Source organism: Lactuca saligna, chromosome 4 (genome assembly GCF_052625555.1).
Source record: "Lactuca saligna cultivar CGN05327 chromosome 4, ASM5262555v1, whole genome shotgun sequence".
Lineage (NCBI taxonomy): Eukaryota > Viridiplantae > Streptophyta > Magnoliopsida > Asterales > Asteraceae > Lactuca > Lactuca saligna.
In genome coordinates this window covers 332742656-332763229 of record NC_136420.1, presented here as the reverse complement: position 1 = coordinate 332763229, position 20574 = coordinate 332742656, and the positions used below count along the sequence as shown (strand labels likewise).

The following is a 20574-nucleotide window of genomic DNA, read 5'->3' as shown; positions in this document are numbered from 1 at the left end:
GCGAGGATTCGCGAGATTCTGCATGATGAGGTTGCTGCGTTGATTCGGGCTGAGCTGCCAGAGTTGTTTGGGTCGATCAAGACCGCCATGGTGGAGTATTTTGATGAGCGTTATGCGGCTCTCACGGAGACGGCTGCCGCGGCGGCTACCGCAGCAGTAGCGGCGGCAGGGGGAGGAGCCAGCAGAGGTTTTCAGTATCGGGACTTCGATAATACGAAGCCTCCCACTTTTGATGGAGTTCAGGATCCGATCGTTGCTATGAGGTGGTTATCAGATGTGGAAGGATGTTTCTTCACGTGTTCATGCCCTGCTGATCAGAGGGTGAGGTGTGCTTTGAACCTGTTGAGGCTCGGAGCAAAGGATTGGTGGAGATTGACCACGGGATCGTACTCGGATGCGCAGAGGGCTGCGATTTCATGGGATCGGTTCAGGGAGATGTTCAGTACTCGTTATGTTCCACAGGTCGAGAGGGAGAGGTTGGCTCAGGAGTTCTTGGAGCTGAAACAGGATTCAGAATCGGTGACGGAAATCACCAGGATGTTTACTGAGCGGGCGATGTTTTGCCCTGAGTTCGCTTCGGAGCAGGCTCAGATGTCTCGATATCTGAGCATGCTAAAGAGGGATATTAGACAGTTTGTGTCTGCGCAGAGGTGCGAGACTTTGCTGGAGTTGCAGGAGGCCGCCAGGCGGCGTGAGTTAGAGATTGAGTTACAGATGCGGGAGCTGAGGCAAGCTCCGGTTCAGTCGCAGCCGGCGACGAAACGGTCTAAGACCGTTGATTTCAGGATGGGAGATCAGGGTGGCCACGTCTGTGGTAAGTGTGGAAGGGGTCATGCCGGGGTTTGTCGGTCCGGTGGAGCATGCCGCAAGTGCGGGAAGGAGGGACACTATGCGAGGGATTGTCGGCAGTCGGTGCCGGTTCGGGATTTGAGGATATGCTATCATTGTCATTAGGTTGGACATTTGAAGGTCAACTGTCCATAGATTGCTGCAGGATCGGTGCAGGCTCCAGCACCGGCTACATTGAGGATCACAGGTGGAGGTCAGGGTGGAGCGGAGCCCCCAAGGGCTTAGGGTCGTGTTTTTCAGCTTGCTGTTGCGGGTATGTTTCTTTCTGATGTTTTGATTATTTATGATTGTTGTGGAGTATTGTTATCTTCTAGTTTCATTGGTTGGCTATGGAAATTGCGTTTCGGGTTTCTTGTGGTATTCATTATTCCTTGAGGGATTGGCGAGTTGTGATCGAGATTTTGGTTTTAGTATCTTGTGTCCCTTGAGGGATCGTTATGGTTATGGGATTATACTTCGAGCCATCATTGATTATCTTTGTGAGGATTGGTGGCGAATGCGGCGTTAGTTTGGAGGCTAGTTGGATTCTGCAATCTGAGGAACGGAAAGATGAAGGTTGAGTCGCTTTCGAGCGGGTTGTACAGCGGGGGAGCATGATGGTATGAAAGTTGTTGGTGCTGGTGAAACGCACTTGGAGTGCATGTGTTGATTTCTGCGAGGTGCTTTGGGAGATCGGTGATGGCGACCGATGATTATCTGTCAGTGTCTTAAGTGGGGGAGAATTGGAAATTCTCCGGGTGATCGATGGGCCTGAGAGGTTGTTTAGCTGCTTGGGAAAATTCAGCGGTATTTTTATTAGTTGAGAGCAGGCTCGTATGGGTGAGCAATAGGTGTGCGGGGGCGAAATACAGACCTAGAGCAGTTGATTGAGGAAGGCATGGGGGCAGGCCGGGATCGAGTACGTATGATGGAGATAGAGTTCGGAACCCCTAGAAGGCTAGAATGGTACGCACGGGAGAATTTCCTGAAGAGATAGTTCGGAATGATGAGTGATTGTTGAGCGGTCCGGATAGACTGAAGGCCGGTAGGCGTACCAGTCAAGCCGAAGGCTCGGAGGACGGTCCGGTCAGATTGGCTGAAGGTTCTGAGAGTGGTCCAGATTGACTGAAGGCCCGGGGAGGCGGTCCAGTCATGCTGAAGACTCTGCGGGTAATGTTGGATCGGTTGGAGGTTGGGTTGCGTATGTTGCAGTGGGAATACATTGGGAGGTCTGGCCCCGGCAAGCGATCATTAGCGGTAAAGGTAGTGCATGGGCTTGAGAGCCCTTGTGATGAGAGGCAGAGTAGCGGTAGCGCATGGATGTTTAGTGCGCTGTAGGGAGGTAATGTGGCGCAGGATGGGCACCAGGGTGCCTGTCGTGATGAGCGGGCAGACGAGTGGTTTCCTTGGTAAGGGAAGAGGGAGGAATGAAACTCCGGCAAGGGAGAGCGAATTCACGGAAGTGAAAGCGGCAATGTGGAGTTGCGATCACTGTGGTCCGTCGATGATCTTTGAGTAGTGTGTTTAGGCGGCGGAATATAAGCTTATTCGACTCGATATGTTGCTTTGGGCGCAGAGGGAATATCGCAACGTGGAGTCAGGGAGGGGAGTTCGGAAGGGATGCAGAGCAAGAGTCTTGGACTCTCAGTGAGATCATGATCAGGGTTCTGGGTATGTATCGGTGGTTTATCCTGGAAGGATGTTGAGGATATCTTCTGTATATCAGGTTATCCGCACCTGAGGGTGCCAGAGCTAGATCAGCATGTATGTGTGATTGCGATAGGAGAACTCGGGGGAGTTGCTCCGAAATGGAAGAATGGGTCCTTCGGTCGTCAGGGTAAGGGTAGAGTGGAATTCGGATCGGGAATCCGAGGGTGCGTGGCTTTATAGCCATGTGAGTCAAGTGAAAGATGAGAATTGGAGCAGTAAGGCATCATGGGTAATTCTCGGTTGTTGAGTGTGGTTATCGGAGGGTACAGGGGGTGCCGGTTCGAGTAGATGGTGGGGAACACCGTATGGAAGGAAAAAGTGAGCTTCTGGTTCTATGGTTGTACTTTGAGGGACTTGGTTCGGTCAAGGTCAAGTGGCGCATAGTGGGAAGTAAATTGAAGATGAGATGCCGAAGGCTTCGAGGACGAAGCCTAATTTAAGTGGGGGAGAATTGTAACATCCCGGAATCGCAAGAGTAGAATTGAAGGGCTGGAAGTGTAAGTTTAGAGGGTGACTCGGCGAGTCCATGGATGGACTCGGCGAGTCAGGTCGCAGTTGGGTCGCGTGTCTAGTGGCCTACTCGGCGAGTCCCAAAGGTGGACTCGGCGAGTAGGTGCTGTATGAAGAAAACCCTAATTTCCGGGGTTGAGCCCTATATAAAGAACATTATACCCCTCCACAGCCTCTCTTATTCCCCCCTTGAGTTCCAGAAACCCTAATCTCGTGGAGAAGAGCATTGGTGGAGCAAATTGGAACTTGGAGAGGTGTTGCTTGGAGAAATCTTGAAGGAGAGGTGGTTTGGATCAAAGGGCTTTGCTTGGATTCGTGTTTAGCTGTTATTGAGGCATCTTTTGGAGGTAATATCTTCGTCCTTAAGCTGTGCATTCCTAGTTTCATCATTTGGGGTTGTGTGGGATGCTTGGTTGTGTGACATTTTGGTGTTGGAGGATGGATCTGAGGTTGCTACCTCAGATCTGGAGTGGAGAAGTCATTGAGTGCATTAAAGTCCCAACCTTTGTGCTATGAATGAAGCTATCATGTCCCAAACCTTGGTTTTAAGGTGGAAATGGCCTAGATCTCGTTTGATTCACGTAAAGTTTGCTACTTTACGTGATGGTTGGATTGTAGGAGGCTGGATCTATGTTCTGGATCAATTGCATGGCCTGAGATGCTTCTGTATGGATTCAGACCGGTGGAACTCGGCGAGTCACATGGGTGGACTCGACGAGTTGCTTGAAGATGGCCTTGAACTCGACGAGTTGGAAGAACAACTCGGCGAGTAGGTTGAAGATGGCCTTGGACTCGACGAGTCCGGTTGGACTCGGCGAGTCTTGTCAAGGAAGTCCCAATATTTCTGGTTGAGTCGATGAATCGGTGAGTCGAGGGACGACTCGGTGAGTTGGGGTGCGAGTGGACTCAGAGTGTTGTACTCGACGAGTCTTGGGGTGACTCGGCGAGTTGGGTCGCTAATTGAGGGAAGTCTGAGCATAAGGACTCGGCGAGTCATCAGTTGACTCGACGAGTAGGGTCAGTCAGGGGTTGACTTTGCCTTGACCAGGGTTGACCAGTTGTCTTCCAGGGGTATTTTGGTAATTATGGATATTTATTGGGTTTTGTTGATGTTCAGTGGAAGAGTTGTGTCAGAGTTCGAAGCAGCGGGATCTTATCTTTTCAGCCGTCAGTTTCGAGGTGAGTTATCCTCACTATATCAACAGGGTCTAAGGCACCAAGGCCGGCCCTTTATTGTATTGAGATTTAGTTACGTTTATCATGTTGTTGTTGGTTGTGTCTGCATCCTGGTAGTTAGGATGATACATGCTAGGGGGCCTTGTAAAGGTCAGTTCTCGATATGCAGAGTAATGCTATGCTAGTGAACGGGTAGGTCGGTAGCCCGGTTAGAGTAATGATATGCTATGTGATCTGTTTACTCGGTTTGCTGATTATGACTGTTATATGAATGTATGTTGGTGCACATGGTTGTTTGGACTGGAGATGGGTTGAGGCGGGTCCTGCTTTGTGCTGTAGGCCAAGATACCCAGGGCGGACCGGTTATTCCGAAGGCCCAGCGAGCGGTCCGGACAGGCTGTAGGCCCCATGAGGGCGGACCAGACGTGCCGAGGCTCGGAGAGTGGACCAGGCCGACTGTAGGCCCCAAGCGGGCGGACCAGTCACACTGTAGACTCAGAGAGTGGACCAGGTGGGTTGAAGGCCTGATGCGGGCGGACCAACCCCACTGTAGACTCGAAGGACATGACTAGACCCGGAGGATGGATCCGAAGGACTGAAGGCCCGATACGGCGGACCAGTCACGTTAGACCCGATATGCATGGTTGTTCTATGTTCTGTTATGTTATGTATGATTTATATGTTTTGGACCGGAAGGTCGTAGCCTGGAAGGGCGTATGCGTGGTTGGTATCTTGGGAGTATCTCACTAAGCTCTCGGGCTTACAGTTGTGGTTTAATGTTTTTCAGGTTCTTCAGGAGACTGTGGCAAGGCGAAGGCGCGATCGTACCGCTCCTTATGATTTCGTAACGACATGATTCTGGGAATACTTAAATGAATTGTATTGAAAACCTTTTTGTGAACATTTTAATGAAAATCGTGTTGTTTTGAAAATTTTAAATTGGTTGTGTTCTTCGGACGTTACAATATATATATATATATATATATATATATATATATATATATATATATATATATATATATATATATATATATATATATATATATATATAACTCCTTCCCAAATTGATAGTCTATTTTTGAGTTTTAAAATCTTTTTTCTTCAACTTTGACCTTAAATATTTTTATTTTTGATAGATAATATTTGATGCAAAATATATGAATGGATAGTATTTTAAATGTTTTTTTCATTGTTATAAGTTTTATCAAGTAATATATAACACAAATAAAAATATTTAAGATCAAAATTAAAGAAAAAATAGTTAAAAAGTCAAAAGTGGACTATTAATTTGGGACGAAGGGAGTATATATATATATATATATATATATATATATATATATATATATATATATATATATAAAGTACGATTTTTATACATATATAAATATATAAAATATACATTTTTATACATAAAAAATGTTTTTACATATAAAAATAAGTAAAATATATATTTTATACATTTTGGCTGCTAAGTATGTTATTAATTGTTATTTGTCGACATGTTATATTAGGGTTGAGACTACTGCTTTGTGCTGACAATCAATAGACCGGGCAATCCAACCGAAAGGTTGTGAGTCAGGGATAATCCAACTAGGAGGTTGTAGACTCGTTATGTATTGAGCAATCCAATCGAGAGGTTGTGGGTCGGGGCATTCCAACCGAAAGGTTGTGGGCCAGGGGTAATCCAACCGTAAGGTTATGGACCCAATATTTGTTGCGTATATGTTGTGTGTTGGTACTTTGAGGGAACTCATTAAACATTAACTTACAATTTCAGTTTATTGTTTCAGGTTCTTTAGATGATCGTGACAAGATGAATGTGTGACCATACACATCCTTCAATTTTATGTTAGTTGTATTTCAGGATACTCTGATTATTGAAATACACTTTTGAAACAATGTCTTGTAAATAATTATAATTTTGGGTTATTTTTGAAAAGTCAAAATTTGTTGTGACTTTTAGGATGTCTCTCTCTCTCTCTCTCTCTCTCTCTCTCTCTCTCTCTCTCTCTCTCTCTCTCTCTCTCTCTCTCTCTCTCTCTCTCTCTCTCTCATATACACACACTTAGTGTGTTTTTCTTGAAGGCTTTTGAGGATCAGATCCACAGTGTTTTATATAAGTTACTTGATCGTTGTCTTGGGTGAAAAGAGGATAACACATAAACTTTTTATTGAATATAAAAATATTATACTAGTAATTATTCATTAATTATATTTAGTATATTAACTATCTATAAAATAGATACTCATCCAAATCGAATTGCTTTAATTTGTCATAATATTCACATTCTACTCAACCCATCAATGTTATCCCAAAATTTATTCTCCTTAAACACTTGGCTTGTATAATTTACAAAGGAGTAGAAATCCTAAAAAGGTTAAAAAACTTGTACATGCTAACATCCAATAATACTTGTCAAGTCTTGCTTTCCTCATATCATCAGAAAGCCAATTTCCATTCTTCTCTTCCGACCCTGTAAATCGCTCCACCAAAAACACCATTAATGCACTCAAAAAGCTTCCAACTCCAAACACACTCGTATACAACGCGATCCCCATCGTCTTCATCTCTTCCGGAACCTCGCTGTAGAAAAACTCCTGCATCCCTACCACGGTGAAAATGTCTGAAACACCTAACAGAATATACTGCGGCAACAGATAAAAGATGCTCAATCGTCCAGTTCCAGATCCAGACGCTTCACGCCTCTTCGTCTCCACAGTTGCTGCGAACACCATTGCGATGACGGAAAGGAACATTCCGATTCCAATCCGCTGCATCGTCGTGATTCCTTTGTCGTTGCGTAGGATGAATCGAGTGATTGGGATGAAGATCTTGTCGTAGAATGGCATCAAGAGGATGATCGAGATCGTGATTGCGCTTTGGAGAGTCGCCGGAGGAATGTTGTAGCTTTTTCCGATGCTCCGCTTCATCGTCATCCCTTGTTTTATGAAAAATGTTGCTGGTTGTTGGAAAATCACTGCGAACATGAGTAATGTTGTCCAGATTGGTAGTAATCTTATTATCACTTTCATGATTTTGAACAGATGATTGCTGTTACCGGAGTTCTGATCCGATGAACATCCAGTTTCGACGCCATTGTTGTCTTCTTTTAAAAACAGTGGATTTTCTTCAAGCCTGGACGATCATTATCAATGTCATTAATTACAAAAAAATTAAACCTTGATTCGGGAGTTGGAATTGTCGGAAAATATTAAATATCGATGGAAATAAACTTGGTAACATCAATCAAAACATGAATAACTTCGAAAATAGTTACGCAACCTTAATAAACATTAGAAAAAACGTATCACCATTTCTAGTTTTGTGACATGATTATATGAGCCATTTTACCAAAAAAAAAATTACAACTACTGATTCACAATGTACAATCCAGCGTAGCAAACTTACTCTAACTCCACAAGCCTTGATTTTTCAGAAGATTTTAAACCTTTGATGGCTCTAATGATCTTTTTGAAAAAGCTAACGTTAATATCAACGGTTTTGTGTTGTCTGTATGAATAAAACCGACCACCACACAAAAACAGACCGATGGACATAACCATAACTATTGCTGACACTCCAAACCCTAGACCCCACCCAACCAAATCTTGTACGTTTGGCATGATCGAAACCCCTAAAAGGCTACCACTACATATCCCAAAATACCACCATTGAAAAAACCAACTTTTGTTATTTGGATCGCGATCATTTTCAATTGTGGGCAGCTCGTTTTGTGGTTCGATCTGATTGGCTCCAAATGCCTGCAACGATGGGTTGTAGCCACCCTGGCCTAACGAAATTAAGTACAATGATGAATATAAGGACGATGACGAAGGGTTTTGTTTATATAATGTCGACGAAACCAATGCCAAAAGCCCCTATATACGATAAATAACATAGATTAGAAAATGTTACTTTATCAGTTAAAGTGTAATTAGATATAAGTTGTTTTGATATACCAGAAAGTACAAGAGTGATGATGCTAAGATCGTGGAATAGTGATCCCAATAAGAGTCCACCAAGGGTGCCACCACTAAGGGCAACATCGACGTAACACCAGACCAAATACTGACAGTTCTAGCCGCCGAAGAATTGCTCATCTTCATTACATCCGTCAAATACGTCACCAAATTGCATGCTAATCCTTTGAAGACGAACCTCTCCATCCCTGCTATCACTATGAGAAATAAACATGATTTATTGACTGTCATAAATTAATTTCAGATCTTCAAATGTTAGATCATACTGGGAAATAAATAAGAAACATTCGTGTAAACAATCCCATCAATTCGGAAATGGTTGTTATATGTTTGGTCTTAATTTCTTATAATAGAAAAAAAGGTGTTTGTAAGCGACGAATTCGTTAGAATATATAAATTTGGTATCAATTGCTTTGGTGGCCAAATTACAAGATATAAGACGGCAATATGTATATTCTGTAAATTGGATTTGTCGACATGGTGGCGATGCATTACATAAATCCATGCTTGTTGTCTAATATTAAATGGTAAAATATGTAAAACCAATATGTATTTACATTAAATACATGATAAAACCGAATTTGAAAAGAAACTGTTGTTTTCTAAAACGGTATAGACTTAAATATTATGAGTGTGTTGCAGTCGCATGCATGGCGTTACGAAAACGAAACAAAATTTTACCAAATATGTTAAACATAACACTTTATATATTTTGCTTGCACCATGTCAAAATGGATATAATTTGAAATTGAGCTAGAAATTAACATAACGGGTGGTTGCCCCAAGTGTTCACAAAATTTTGAATATTTTTAATTCTTTTATCAAGAAAATCAGACTATTATTCTAATGGCACAGTTGTGATAATAAATAATATATCACTTATTAATAAAATTTAATACATCAAATTAAAAAATCAACTAGTCAACTAGAGTGTTTCTTTTGAACGATATTGAAAAAGTTACATGTTTTTGATATGTCAATTAAAGAATTTATTTTATTACAAAACTATATATTATTTCTGTAAATATGGCTCAAAATCGCAACTACTTTTATATCTAAATAAAGTTGAACCCTTGAAAGCACATACCAATATCATAAAGATTACCCAAGATAACGACAGGTTTTCTATTTTATGAGACAAAAAATGAAGTGTAATATAATTTTGAAGTTGGAACGATGAGAGATTTAAAAAAAAAAAATAACCAAAATTCTTAGATGTTGGTTCTTTCTTAAAATATTTCTAAAAGATTTTGGAATTAGAATTGTGTAAATCCCACAAATGATGACAATGCGGAAATGTAATAGTTATATGAATCAAATCTTATCAAGAACATAAGAAGTAAATAAAATTGTTTAAGCTCTAATTACTAGTTTAGAAAGTCCTACAAAGTGTGTCATACAATATTTCACTTACTAGATTAATCACTCATATGGATTCTTATATAAATAGGAGCTACTCACTTCCTATTTTGTAGGAAAATCTCAACCCATTAAACATCTTAAAGAAGGTAAGCCTACATAACATCCAAGTATATTTTTTCACCCTAACATTCTCCACTTCAAAGTTAGGATTAGATGTCTCGACTTTAATATAGAAACGAGCACCAAACAATCAAGACCAACTCCCATTCGAAGTAACACCAGTTTCAAATCTGCTTTGAACAAAGATTTTGAATACCCATTTCAAATTTCTCCTCCTTTTTATAATCAACAAATGATTATAAAACCCAAAAGGTTATGAGAAACGTTCAAGGAATAAACCATAGAAACTCCCCATCGATGTGTGACAAAAATGAAACTCTTCAATCCAAGAAAATCCAAAAAATACGCCAATGTCTTCAAATCTTTGACTTCCCGAACTTGAAAAAGAACAAACATTAGTCATAAACCACGAAAATATTACACCAAAAACATTCACGAAAAGGCGAGAGAAAATCTTCAAAGGTTGAAAAGATTTCGACTTTTGGGTGAGAATTGAAAGAAATTCCAAAATTAGGTACAAACAACCATTTTCGTAAGTACTTCAGAGACCAATTGAGAAAAATCAACTTCCCAATTCATTCCAGATGCAAAACTTTACCCCGTTTGCAAAAGTGGGTATAAAGTGCATTTTCGCATAAACTTTAGGGATCGATAACAAAAAAACTTCCCACTTCACATAAATATACCCCTTATTCGAAAGTAGGTATAAGTTGTCAAAACACTGAAAGTTGAGAGACCATATGCGAAACTTTCTAACTTCTTCTTCCCCAAGTCCATTGAACACATACAACATCAACAATTGAAAGTCCTTACTCTCGACTCGAATCGACTTTCGACTCCAACCCAGTTTCCATAACATTCGAAGCCATGCTTTTGTCTCTCAGGCAAGTCTCGATTCCAATCTTGAACTTTCAATTCCGTACATTCGACCATTCAATTCAATTTAGCTTTTGACTATCAAACTAATTTCGCTATCGATTATACTATCACTTTCAATTCTTCAAACTATAGAATTTTAACATTCGATTCCAAACCTTCTCCAAGTCGATTCCAGTCAAGTCAAGACTTTTCTTTTGATTATCAAGCTTGACTTCACAGTCAAACTTTCGACATCAACACGATCCTTCAACTTTTTGATTCCACAGTTGCATTTGACATTTAAAACTTTTGACTGCAAAACCTTCGATTATTACTAAATCGATGGTTACCTTTTGGTGCCAGTCCTGTTTTGATGTTAGACCTCAACTTTCGTCTATCAAAAAACCAGATCGAGTGGCGAGAATCAAAACTGAAAACTCAATATCCAGATGCAAAAATCCCCGTCAACTTCCCAAAAACTTCCATCTTCGTTTTCAGATTACTCACTTTTGAAGACTATTGACGAATTTAAATCCAATGTAATTAACATCATTCCAATCAAACTCTCAAACACCTCAGACATTGAAATCCATCGACAATTTCTATAGATCGAAATCAAACCAAAATCAATTCCATTCCGCTTTCCAGCAACACCGACTCGAATCATCAGTAATGTATACCAAAGTTTCGATTTCCATGTCCAATATAGAATCTAAAATTCTTCTCTTTGCCTTCTCAATCATTCCTTCTCAATGATTAATCAATAATCTGCTTCGCAATTGAGAATCAAACATTCGAATATCATATTAGTCAACACGATTTCTTCAAACATCGGATTTAAAAATTGGACTTTTCCAGATTGATTCTTCATTCAACATTCAAATATCTTTCTTTGTTTCCAATTGTCAAGACAAATAATCAATGCAAAATTTATTTCATATTATGAAGTTGTTATGAGAACGATCTGTCCCAATCTTCAATTGCAAGACCGGATTGCTCAAAATATGAGACCTAAACGAAAGAACAATTTCGAAAGCCAACAAATGCACTTCCAGTGTATCGAACTCAAGGCTTTGTAATTTTGAAAATCATTCGATTTTGACTTTTTGAGTGTAAACTTTGAACATCGATCATGAACAGTAGTGAAATCAGTTTTAGGCTTCAAAATCAGATGATGAACGGTAACATATGAATATTTGGGCTTAAACTTGGATCGATGAACAATATCGATATTTACTTTGGATTAGGCTTTTGATGAACAGTAACCAATTGAATGAAGTGGATTGGGCTAAAATCGTTAGATCAATGATCAGTAACAAAATATGATTTTTGAATGAACAATAATCTTCGAGATCTCTTTAGAATCCATTTGAAAATTTGTGAGAATTCCTTGAAAATCTTTTTCCCACTTGTAATGCACAAAACAAACATGGGAGATACAACTTCATATCCTTGAGAATGATATGAACTTCTAGTTTCTTTGGATGAAACTATGAAATTTCCAAATTGCACATTGTGCCACCCATGAAGCTTCATCTCATTTTTTTCAAGATTTAACTTCATCATCATGTTGAATTTGAGAATCTTCAACAATTTGGATTTGAAATCCGATACCATAGAAACATTTGATGATTGTTTCTTAGGAATCCAAATTTTCTTCACTGATTTCGACATCAAAACAACATTTGAAGAATTTTTCTTAGAAACCAAAATTTTCTTGGTTTTGCTTTTCTTCTTCTTCTTCTTCAACTTTTTGGATCTAGAATTTTTGAATCCAAATACAAACTCATTCTTTACAACTTCAACTTTGCAATTTTGAATAATATCCTTTGGAGGTTGATACATTTGAATTTCTTGGATTAAAGGCTTTCTATAAGGCACCATTCCTTCAAATGAATCACAAAAATACAAATAATCATTGGTTTAAACACTAAATGAACAAAAAAAAAACTTTCACAACTTCATGAGAATCGCATTGAATCCTCTAGTCTTGAACATCCTGAACATTCGGGTAAAGTGCAAGCACATTGATACAATATTTGCATTCATCAAGAAGAATTCCTTTAATGATTTCATCTTCTTTCTTCTTCCTTCTTCTCTCATGATAAGTTATAACCAAACGTGTAACAGCCCAAAAACCAAATAAAACTTTTCATTTTTAAAATAGGAATTACAATCATCATTTGTTTCCAAAAATCCATTACATCATATCATGTCAAAATATCAGAGTATCAATATCAATAATTGCGGAAAATGCTAGAGAGTGAATGTGGCACTATCAAGTCGGGCCCTTCCCTTTAGTACCAAAAGTACCTGAAAACACCTAAATAAACTGTAAGCAAACGCTTAGTGAGTTCCCAAAATATCACATAACATACAACCATAGAAAACCATGTGACATACATATAGTTGTCATGGACTACTTCCATGGTCTTTACCTGGAATGCAATGGGCTACCCCTATGGTCTGATATCCAAGTGCCATGGGTTACCCCCATGGTCTTCCATGTCGTGGGCTACCCCCAAGGTCTTCATACAAGTGCCATGGGCTACCTCGTGGTTCATTAGACAATTAAATACAGAAACAACTAGCAATCCACGTGTCAAGTAATGGGTCAGCATTGGTGCCTTCGACCCATTGATATAGCGAGCAGACTCATCTCAAACTGCTGATAAATAATACCTGATCGGCTATCGGTCTGGAAATCTCACACTATAAATATACAATTTACCCTAATTAGAATTATGATATACACCAACTCATGGGCCCAAAATCCTTAAGTCCAAACTCTGCAAATAAGGCCTAAAGGCCTTTCTCTTTTAATGGGCCCAACTACCCTTGGTCAAAAATCAATAAAGGGCTATAAGGCCCAAAAGGCCCAACAATGCCACCTAAGGCCCATTCCACAACACACAAGGCCTACGAAGGAAACCCGAGCCCACCTATCCTAAACGAGCCATGGCCCAACACTAGATAAGGCCCAAGAGTCCCAAAAGCCTAAAACTCACCCCATTAGCCCAAAGGACGTATGCATAGTGTAGACCATCAGTACGCTTAGCGTACTTAATCTGAAGACAATATGCGCAACGTACATCCCAATACACACATCGTACAAGGCTGCTAAGCATAACCAACCATTAAGAGCTTAATCTATGTAGCCACTTCGTCAAATTCCAGATCTTGGTGATTTTAAAGGTCCTAAGGCATAAAGTTGGCAACTTTATGCCTTTTCATGCTTTATGGGAGCCCAACATCCCATTTTCTCCATTAAGACTCACTTTAAGAACTTAAACCCATGCATGGTGCCATAACAACCATCAAGATAGCATTTTTATGCTTCTAACATGCCAAAGGGACTCTGATCTAACATTTCTAACCTCTGGAGTTGCTCAAACTCACAAAAGAGGATCCATGGACCAAAAATGAACTTACTACCAGACCCTAACTCAAACTAGCAAAAGGGTTAGCAAGGTCTGAACTTTTTATCTCCAAAAGCTCTCGAAGATGATGTAAATGTAGGATCTAGAAGCTCAACTACGTCCAAGGCTTGCACACCAAGCTCTTCTTCTTGAAAACTCACTAAAATGGACACCAAAGATACTTTAAAGCTCAAGGATCACACTCACTAGCAAACTAGGGTTTACGGGATGATAAAAAGTAGTCGAGGCTAATAAGGATCACACTCTAGGAATTAAAATGTTTTATTTCAAAATGCTTTTCAATGCGTGAACCCAGTTACAAATGTGTTTTTGTTATATTAAAAATGAAATTTTTGGTCTTGAATTTTTAGATGTTACAAGTGTTGGATAAGGTGTCTAAATCCATAACTATTTCTGGTAAATACTTGACCCGACCCGGCATGGTCCATTTGGGTTGCATGGCACCATGCAATTGGATAGACTAAATGAGAGAAATAACACTTGTGGTTATTAATATATTATAAGTTCTAATATATTAATAATATTATTTAATTAGTTTGATCATGAATTAATTTAGAATTAATTAAGATAACTAATTAAACATATGGGTTGATTATATAAATCATCCATATTTTGTATAGTGGGCTAAGAGGCTCCATGGATAATCAAGTTGGGTTAAACCCATTGAATGCTCCATGGAGGCTCCATGGGTGTTACAAACCCATGGGTCATGGAAATGAAGAGTCATGACACATCAGGGTTTACATGGTGTAACTCTAGATGTGTCAACACTATATAAAGCTTATGTTTCTCCCAAAAATCGGCTAGACTAAGAAACAAGAAGGATAGAGCCGATTTTTAGAGCGTTATACTTTCTCTCCAAGTTTACTCCATAGCATTTGGTGTTGTGTGAAGCATTTGAGGCATCACACTTGGGGTGCTAGGATCACAAGGTTTCAAGGATCAAAATCAACAACAAGGTATGTAGTTCTATCTTTTATTCAAGTTAAAATTGTTCCCCATGTATGCTAGATAGGATCATAACCTTGGAAATCAACTTTGCATGATAATTAGACAAACATAGATCCAAGGTTATTAGGGTTGCATGTACACTTAGGAAGTGTTAGAATGCTCAAAACCCATCAGTGGTATCAGAGACTAGGCTTGTTTGTTGATTATTTGTGCAAAATGTTGAAAAAAAAAATCATTTTTTCTGTTTTCTGCTCGTATGAACTCGCCGAGTCCATGGGGGGACTCGACGAGTCCATGACCAAATGCAAGTTACTCGTCGAGTTTGTTCTTGCACTCGATGAGTAGAAGTTGCGGTTTTTAGAATTTTCGATTTTAGTTGCTGGAAATGGACTAGAAACATTACCCTAAATTGTTTTGGTTTTTGTAAACATGTTTTAGATGGTGTAATGTTTATGCTAATCCATTTATAATGACAATTATCAAAATTACAAGTTTTAAGAATAATTTTTTGATTCATGAAAGTGTTCATATTCATGTTCTTGTTCTTATGATATTTAGATGATCATAGGAATTGTTTGTAACCTATGTGGTAGATTAATTCAAGATCATTATGTGTTTTAATGGAGTCCATAACTTGTCCTCAAGTTATGGAAAACCAAAAGTCACTTTGTTAAAAACCATTAAAATAACACATGAGTTATAAAAATGAAGAGTCTTCATTTTTAATACTCTATTAACTCATAAGTTACAAGAAATGAAAAGTTTTGAAAGTTTACAAAACTTGCCTTCAAGTTTTGGAACAAGTAAAGTCATGATTAAAACTTTAGTTCCAACCCTTAGAATTTTAAAAGTTAAAATTATAAGTTAATAATATATATATATATATATATATATATATATATATATATATATATATATATATATATATATATATATATATAAAGATCAAATTCGTCTTACCGCTAGTACGCCTCATTCACGAAGCCAGTCTATAAGGTGGGTATAAGGTTGTTGCCTATAAAATGGCAACTTAATGGGTGTCCACTCTCACCCACCGCTTGCTTGACTGGTGGAGGGTCGTTAGCCGAACGGGTAGGACAATGAATTAAAAATTCTCATTAAAAGTATAATGATTATTATAAAGTAACTAAATATTTTATAAATTCTCAATCTTAGTTATTTTAGGAAAAAAGTGAATAAGGTGCTAATCCATGAAATTACACTTTGCACCTTGTTTAAGTCGTTGGTGGAGCGTGTGTGGTTTACCGGCAGACTAACTTGGACTTAACAAGGAAAGAAAAGGGTGACTTAAGGTTTTTCAAGAGGTCGAAAGGAGCGCGTGTGGTTTACCGGCACTACAATTAAGTGAAAAACATTAAGGGCACCAAGTAATTTGCATGGTTACTTCACACCTTGTTTTGTGATCCTCGGTATCCCAGTCACAAAACATGAAGGGCACACTCGAGATTAAAACATGCCATTGAAAAGTTCAATGAATCTCAAAGAATCTTGGAATTTCTAAAAGCCAAATAAAAATCTAATAATTTATATTTCGTTTTCATGGTGGAAATTGGTGAATCGTCATTCACCTACCTTTCAAATATGTTATAACTTGGATTACGGCATCCCTCTTCTAGGTTATAATATACTGTGATTGGATCCTAGCCTTAATATTACATTTGGGTGTTTTATTAAGGACTATCCCTATATCTAAACTAAACTTACTTTCTTCCTTTCAGATGTCTTCCAACAATGCTACTCCTAGCTCAAACCCTACTGGCTCCTTCTCTCTCATGAACCTTTGTGGGAGAGTCATCTTTGATGGATCCAACTTTACTGACTAGATCAGAAACATCAGGATGGTCACTCATTACGAGAACAAGGAATATGTTCTTGACAAGGAGCTCAAGGTGCCTGAGCCAACTGCTACTCCTGAGGAGCTTACTGAATATGAGGTTCATGAAAGAGATGCTACAAAAGTGGCATGCATCATGATGGCTACCATGACAGCCGAGCTCCAAAAGTCCTATGAGGACTACTATCCTTTTGAGATGCACCAGGATTTGATGGACCGCTACCATCAGAGTGCTCGTCAAGAGCGATATGAAATCATCTCCTCTATGATCACAATCCGAACGAAAGATGGTGAACCCATCACAAGCCACATGCAGAAAATGCAAAGGTATGTGGATCGATTGATGAAGTTGAATGTGAACTTCCCTGGGGAGTTGGCAATAGATATTATTTTGCACTCCTTACCTTTGTGTTATGATCAATTTCGCATGACATACCACATGAGTAAGGAGGAAGTTACACTTAGCAAACTTCAGGGACTCCTAAAGACCGCAGAATCAGGTCTTAAAGGTAAGTCGGTTGTGACCACTCGTATTTCTACTCCAAACTCAGCACCTGTCCTGGCAATCAGGAAAGGTAGAGGGAAGAAGAGAAAGAACCCTTCGAAGGGTACCACGGGTAAGAACCTTGATGGATCCTCTTCTAGCGGAACCAAGAAAGGTTCCATTACACCTTCTTCTGATCCCAAAGAGGCTGAATGCTTCTACTGCCACGAAAAGGCGCACTGGAAGCGTAATTGTCCAAAGTACCAGCAAGATTTGAAGGATGGGAAAGTTAAACCCAACCATGCAGGTATTTACACTATCTCATCTAATAATTCACTCTATTCTAACTCTTGGGTCCTTGATAACGGTTGCAGTATTCATATTTGTTCTGAATTGTAGGGACTAAGAAGAAGTGAGAATGTGGAGCATGAAAAGATAAACTTGATCATGGGGAATAGGAAAGTTTCACCTGTCACCAAGATTGGAGTTTATACTTTGTTGCTTAGTAGTGGATTTACTTTAGGTTTGAATAAATGTTGTTATTTGCCAGAAATGGCAAGAAATGTTATTTCCTTTCATGCTTTGTATAAACAAGGTTTTACCTTTTCTTTTGATAATGAAATTGGTGGAATAAATGCTTACTTTAATAATGTGTTTTATTTTAAAGCATTACCTTGTGATGGTGTGTATGAAGTTGTGTCTATTGTAGATAATTTAGGAAATAATGTATTGTGTATTGATTCTACTAATGATAATAACTTGGATAAAGCATCATTATGGCATTGTCGTCTTGGACATATAAGCTAGAAACGCATAGGCCAACTCCAAAAGGATGAAGTCTTGGATTCATTTGACCTAAAGTCAGATGATAGTTGCGAATCATGCTTACTTGGAAAAATGACAAAGTCACCCTTCACTGGTTCTTGTGAGAGGGGTGAAGGCTTGTTGGATCTTGTACACACGGATGTGTGTGGACCCTTCAAAACTGCCACAAGGGATGTTAATCGTTATTATGTAAATTTACAGATGATTATAGTAGATTTGGATATGTCTACTTAATCAAGCATAAGTCAGAGACTTTTGAAAAGTTTAAAGATTTTAAACAGGAAGTCGAGAATCCATTAGGCAGGAACATTAAGATGCTTCGATCCGATCGAGGTGGTGAGTATCTTAGTTCAGAGTTCCTCGACTATCTTAAGGAATGTGGGATTGTCTCACAATTGACACCTACCAGGACACCACAGTTGAATGGTGTAGCTGAGAGGCGTAATCGAACCTTGTTGGACATGGTTCGTTCCATGATGAGTCGAGCTACGCTACCAATCTCATTTTGGGGTATGCCTTAGAGACTGCCACCCATATCCTTAATCTGGTCCCTACAAAGAAGGTTGCCAAAACACCTCACGAGATGTGGACTGGAAAAGTTCCTAGTCTAGCCCACATCAAGATTTGGGGTTGCGAAGCTTTTGTGAGGCGCGAGTCTCATGATAAGCTAGAACCCCGAAGCAAGAGGTGTATTTTCATCGGCTACCCACAAAGATCCTTTGGTTACCTCTTTTACAGACCTAGTGAGAATGTGGTCTTTGTGGCAAGTAGGGTTGTCTTTCGAGAGAGAGAGTTCATAAGCCAAGGAGACAGTGGGAGGCTAATTGACCTTGAAGAACTTCAAGAGTCAAGTGGTGAAGGAACCTCAAACCCTAGCAGTCAACTTGAGGAGGAACCTCCTGTTGATCATATTATACCTCCAATTATACCTCTGAGGCGTTCCACAAGGGTTAGGAATGAACCTGAGCATTACTATGGTTTCCATATTACTGTGGAAGGTGAAACACTTATCAGTGATGGGAAACTGGTAAGTCTGGATGAACCTAACAGCTATGCGGAAGCCATGGCAGGCCCCGATTCTGCTAAATGGAAAGAGGCAATGGATAACGAGATACAATCATGTATGAAATCAGGTCTGGGACTTGGTTGATAATGTGCCAGGTCGTAAGACAGTTGGGTGCAAATGGATCTTCAAGAACAAGACCGACATGGATGGTAATGTACACACTTATAAGGCACGACTGGTTGCAAAGGGCTTTTCTCAAACTCCAGGAGTTGATTATGATGAGACCTTTTCACCAGTAGCCAAGATTAAGTCTATTAGGGTATTGTTATCCATAGCTGCATTTCATGACTTTGAAATATGGAAAATGGATGTCAAAACCGCTTTCCTTAATGGAAAGTTGGCTGAGGATGTTTACATGAATCAGCTAGAGCGTTTTTTCAGCACAGAGTACCCTAATAGAGTGTGTAGGCTTTAGAAATCCATCTATGGATTAAAGCAAGCACCTCGCAGATGGAATCTTTGCTTTGATGAGAAGGTCAAAGAATTTGGCTTTTCTAGGAGTGAAGATGAATCTTGTGTATATGTCAAGGCTAGTGGAGTATAGTTAGCTTTTTGGTGTTGTATGTGGATGCCATACTACTCATAGGAAATGACATCCCAACTCTGCAGGAAGTTAAGTCCTGGCTTCGGAAGTGTTTCGCTATGAAGGACCTATGAGAAGCTGCCTATATTCTAGGAATAAGGATCTTGAGAGACCGGAGTAAAAGACTAATCGGACTTAGTAAGAGTACATACTTGGATAAGGTGTTGAAGAGATTCATCATGCAAGATTCCAAGAAAGGAGAGTTACCCATCCAGAGTAACACTAGACTAAGTAAGACTCAGAGCCCGAGTACTGAGGATGAGATAGCAGAAATGAGTCTGGTACCTTATGCTTCGGTAGTAAGCTCGATCATGTATGCTATGACCTGTACTCGTCTTGATGTAGCCTTTGGTTTAAGCATGGTTAGCAGGTATCAGGGGAATCCTGGTAAGGCTCACTAGACAACGGTAAAGAACATTCTCAAGTACCTGTGGAGGGCTAAGGACTGGGTCCTTACCCTTGGTGGGAGTGATGAATTGAGAGTTTTATGGTATAATGATGCTAGCTTCTAGACTGATAGGGATAATTTCTGCTCTCAGTCGAGCTGGGTCTTTACCTTAAGCGGAGGAGCAATATCTTGGAAAAGTTCCAAACAGGAGACAGTGGCTGATTCAACTTGCGAATCAGAGTATATAGCGGCAAGCGAGGTGGAAAAAGAGGCTATGTGTCTAAAGAACTTCATTGGAGACCTTGGAGTTGTACGTGCTATATCGCAACCCATAGAGATTTTCTGTGATAGTGAAAGTGCAGTTGCCTTAGCAAAGGAACCAAGGGATCATGGGAGATCCAGACACATTGATAGAAAATATCATTTCATCAGACATC

At 39.6% G+C, this 20574-nt stretch overlaps 1 pseudogene; it reads right to left on the bottom strand.

Annotated features, from left to right (window-relative positions):
- Positions 1–6552: 6552 nt before the first annotated feature.
- LOC145040952 (protein NRT1/ PTR FAMILY 5.9 pseudogene) lies at positions 6553–8436 on the bottom strand (annotated as a pseudogene).
- Positions 8437–20574: the final 12138 nt, after the last annotated feature.